The 5245-nt window shown below is 42.2% G+C and overlaps 1 pseudogene; it reads right to left on the bottom strand.

The window, feature by feature from the left end:
* On the bottom strand, positions 3530 to 3900 carry LOC100156040 (annotated as a pseudogene).

Here is a 5245-nt window from a genome sequence, read left to right as displayed (position 1 = left end):
GCGCCACGACGGGAACTCCCTAAAAATTTTTTTGTTGTGAAGTTCCTGTTGTGGCTCAGTAGGTTGAGAACCCAACATTGTGTCTGTGAGGATGAGGATTTGATCCCTGGCCTCGCTCAGTGGGTTAAGGATCCAGTGCTGCTGCAAGCTGTGGCATAGGTCACAGATGCGGCTTGGATCTGGTATTGTTGTGGCAGTGGTGTAGACTGCAGCTGCAGCTCCAATTTGACCTGTAGCCTGGGAACTTCTACATGCTGTAGGTGTGGCCATAAGAAAAAAAGAAAAAAAAATTGTTCTTGTTGTTGTTGAGGTATAATTAACATATAGCATTTTATTAGTTTCAGGTGTACAACATAGTGGTTCAATATTTGTATATACTGTGAAATGATTGCCACAGTAAGTCACATGAATGTTCAAGTCATTGCATTTTAGGGTTCCTGTTGTGGCTCAGTGGAAACAAACCTGACTAGTGTCCATGCTGCAGCTCTGATGTGAGCCTTAGCCTGGGAACTTCCATATGCTGCCAGTGCAGCCCTAAAAAGCAAAAAAAAAAAGCAAAACAGTCATTGCATTTTAGTTTTAAGATGATGTTGGCTGCTGTGTTGGGAATTGACTGAAGGGGACAAGTGTAGGAGAAGAAAGACCATTTAAACAATTCTTTATTGATAAGCATTCACATAGTTTCTGATTTTCTCTGATTTTAAACAACAGAGTAATTCATGTGCAATAACAAAATTAAGATAAAATAAAAGGAATAGTGTAGTTGTATTATATCCTTCCTTTATTAAGACAAATTTGAAGAAATGGAAGTTGTGGTCAATGAGGACATCTCTTGTTGGGGTTTTTGCTATATATTGCCAAATTGCCTTCCATAAAGTTGGACCCAATTTATAATGCTGCCAGCTGTGTATAAGAGCGTCTGCTTCCCTCTACTTGTGCTAGCCCTCGGCAGTATTACTCTTTCTTAATCAAACAAGAGCTCCAAGTATGCCTTTAATAACTCTTATATAAATTTGTTATTTTTTTTTATCTTAGGAAACACCTCTCCCCCATGTGTCCTAGTTCAGCCATTCCATTAAACTTTGGATAAATTGTATAGTCAATCTTTTCTGGTGAGTGCTGACAATGTATTAAATTTTTCTTGTTTCTAAAGGTGGAAGAACCTTGTCAAATTGGTACATTATTTGATTTCCACTTTCATATTTTTAAAGTAATTAAATGACAAACCCAATATAACTTTAGAAAAGGAAGTCTGGGTAGTTTTTTAAACTTACTGTTGGATATTAAACTTTTGACGAATTTTTAATCAAGAATCTCATAATTGCTAAAACCCTAAAGAAAACCCATTTCAAGTTGGCTTAATAATGAGGGCAGAGTAAATACTACATTTTTTGGTGAAAGCTTTTTCAGAAGTACGTCAAGATTTGACATTAATCCTGGAGTTTTTCAAAAGGGGCCTCTTTTCCAAAGATTGATTTTTTTTTTTTTTTTTAAGCTGAGAAGCCTTAATAAGCAATCTAGAAACTCTGTTGAGAGAAAAACCATAAAGGTAAATAAACCACGGTGTGTTTATAAATGCATATGCATAGATTTAAGTATAAGTTCTATTTTCTTTGTTCCCTCGAGAATCACTGGGTGAAATTAATTTTAAGAGACCATTGACCAGGCCCCTCAAAGAATATATTAAATTGAGAAATGCTACTGCCATTGGATTGTGTTTTCATCTTTTTGGATTAGTCATCTAATATAGATTGAAGTCCTATTTTCATGTGTCTGTATAGGTCACCTAAAAGCCTTGTTCGCAATTTTCATTTTTTTTTCTCCCATGAATAATTTCTCTCAAAAGGCAACCTTTGTATTCTCCGGACATGATCGAGGTGTTTATATAGAAATGGCAAAGGGAAATGGATTCTATTTTGTGACATACCGAGTCGTGAAATAGAATTAGGCTTCCCTCAACAGCTGTTCTTTCCTTTTTCCCTGTGTGGAGGGTGAGACGAGGGTTGACCTGCTCTTGTTTGGCGGAGGCGGTGACCACAGGCAATGATGAAGGTGAGAGCTAGTCAACTACGAAAATTTCTGTCACACACCTGGCTCTGATGTCTCACATTTCTGACCTCAGCCCATTCCTTGTGTTGAGTTGCTCTTCACTGATTCTTGTAGAATTTTCTTCCTCTCGACTCTAAGCCTCCAGATTGGCATCTCATGGCATCCGACGTTATGGCCTTCTCCGCTCTTGTTGCGGTCATCCCTGGAGGCGCGGGTCACTCTTCTTCCTTGACAAAGTGTATCTTCAGGCTGTCTGCTGTTCTTGGTGATGGAAATACAGTCGAGTCTCATTACTGGTGGTGGCGTCCTTCATAGCTGCCACGGTCCAGGGAAAGCAAGTACTTGGCCTGTGGGACGGGCCCTCCTTGTGTCCACAGTTCGAACAATGACACATTCTTCAAATGTAGAATGGCATTGGGATTAAAGTGTGAGAAAAGGGTTCATGTGAGCCCCAGGCGAGTCCAGGCCTGCTTGTGAGAATGAAGTGCAGAGTCCTTTGTCTGTGCAGACTGCAGTGAGTGTGGCATATTGTGTCTGTTGTGTTTGTCATGAGGTCTGGGTCTGTGGGACAGCTCCTGGATCCAGACTGGCATGCAGGTGTGGGGTCCGTATCACTGGCACCGTATGAAAGATGGTCGAGAAGCTGAAGCTGCAGCTTCTCTGTGTCCAGGTGACCTAGCCACACCTTGGATGTCGTTCCGGGGTAGCCTTGCATTTCCCGTGTGGCTGTAGGGACGAAAGAAACCGTGCTGTAACAAATGGCCGCAAACTTGGTGACGTAAAACAACATAAACATGTTACTTGATGGTTTTGTAGGCTAGAAGTCTGACAGGGATGCCTTGGGGCTAGGGTCAAGGCGTTAGCAGGTCTGCGTTCTTTTCTAAGGGCGAGTCCATCTCCTGGTCTTTTCCAGAATCTAGAGGCCACCTGCATTCCTTGACTGGTGGCCCCTCCTTCCATCTTTCAAGTCAACAGTGGTGGATTGAGTCCTTCTCACATCTACTTCCGATCTCTCGCACCGCCGTCTTGCATTTGACAGGACTCCTGTGATTGCTTTGGGCCCATCTGGACAATCCAGAATAATTGCCCTATTTTTTTTTTTTAATCTCTCTCTTTTAAGGTCAGCTGATGATCAGCCTTAACTGCATCTACAGCTTTAATTCCCTTTTCCTCTCTCTTTTTTTCTTTTAACCGCAAGGTTATTGCGATCTCAGGAATCGAGAACAACCATCATAAACTAAAATCCATGTTATTAGCAGTTTTATAACAAGTTTGGCCCCAAGTAGAATAGTTTTGGAATCCTGTCTGGGGGTTTGATGTCTCCTTAAGGCATTTAAAACATGAGAAGGTGATATTAGACTTAATTTTAATTAAATATTCAGAATAAATCTTGATCAAATAAGGTTGCAAGTACCAGTTAAATACTTAGGGACATCTGAGCAGATGCTGGCGCAGCTGGGCCAGCCTGGCCCTAGTCCCTTCATCTGTGTCCACACTGAGCATTGCAGCCCTGGTAGAAGGTGGTCCTGGGCTCCTCTGCAGAGCGGGTCTGAAGCTGCAGGAAATAGGCAGGAGGATGCCCACATCTGGGACACGGCTCTGCCGTAGAGTCAACATTCTCCCAGGTAGCTGCTCCACCAAGCACAGCATCCACTTCTTTCAGCTTTGGGTGCTTCCCGTGTGTTACCTTGCGGGTGACGCTGTGCGTGTAGGAGCAGGTGTTGCAGGCGACGCGATGGCAGTGCTGCCCCTCCTCCATGACCAGCCCGTTCCCGCAGCCTGGGCAGAAGAGCAGCATCATGACCGTCCAGCCCGGGGCTCCCGGCAGCTCCCCCTGCACCTCTCCCCCCCATTTAACATAAGATATTGACAAGGTTTGGGATTCGGATGTGGACATCTTGGGTGGGGGCTGGGGTGTGAGTCTGCTCTCACATGTTCCTCCTAAATGAAGATGGTCTTTGCTGTTCTCTAGCCTTTGACCAAGCCAGGTAAACGGAGATGGAAACCCGCAACAGATCTCGAATCTAGTTGCCAATTAATTTTTTTATAAAACCTTTTTTTTATTATAGTTGATTTACAGTGTGATTGCCAGTTTAAAACTGCACCCCTTGCTATGTCAGTGCCCATTAGAGCACAATTTTGAGAGGGCAAATTTATCTTATTTGTCTTTTTAGGGCTGCACCTGCGGCTTAGGGAGGTTCCCAGGCAAGGGGTGTAATTGGAGCCACAGCTGCCTGTCTACACCACAGCCACAGCCACGCCAGATCCGAGCCGCGTCTATGACCTACACCACAGCTCACGGCAACACCAGATCCTTAACTCACTGAGCGAGACCAGGGATCGAACCCACGGCCTCATGGATCCTAGTTCGGTTTGTTAACCGCCGAGCCACAATGGGAACTCCCAAGAGGGCGAATTTTTACTTGGAAGATTTTTGTATATTCAAGAACAATTTATTAAGTCTGTACAGTAGCCTACCGATATTCTAAAAATTGACTAATTTCTTAATTGTGTAGCTTCCGGGATATCTTCCCTTTCTAAAACCTCTGAAAAAAGACAGAATACTGGGCCATGGTCTTTGGGACTCAGAGCTATTGAAATCTGCAAAGCTTTAGGACTCTACTTGGCCTACAGAATTGAAAGCTACTGTTTGCTTCTAGAGGGAATTTTTTTTTTTATAAACCTGTGTGATATACAATTCAAATAAAGCCAACATGCTAAGCTAGATTGCTAAAACATTATTTTCATCATTGAATTTATTGCATCACCCAGATCTTTGGCTCCAAATATACTGTTCTTGTAAAAATCCCCTTTCAGCTGTCAGGGTAATCTAAATGGTCCCAGAAGTTTTCCCTGAATCCTGAATTGAAAGGAAATAATAAAAAACACTATCAAATGTCAGAGTCTATGGAAGGAAGTTCCCAGATATGTGCAGGTTTTGCCTTTTTTTTTTTTTTTCTTCAAAAGTCAATTTCATGAACTTCTTTACTTGGATATGATTTTGAAGGAACTATTCCGGACGTGCATACAATTTCTGAATCAATCAAATGGCTTTCAATCCAGAATCAGATTTGGGAGTACATAATTAAACACACAACGTGCAGAACAATATTTCATTTATTGAACGTATCTTTTGATGCCACCGTGTATGTAGTATAATGGTTTTTTTTTTTTTATGTTGTTGGATTGCAGAAGC

Source organism: Sus scrofa, chromosome X, assembly GCF_000003025.6.
Source record: "Sus scrofa isolate TJ Tabasco breed Duroc chromosome X, Sscrofa11.1, whole genome shotgun sequence".
NCBI lineage: Eukaryota > Metazoa > Chordata > Mammalia > Artiodactyla > Suidae > Sus > Sus scrofa.
This window is presented reverse-complemented; position numbering and strand designations above follow the sequence as displayed.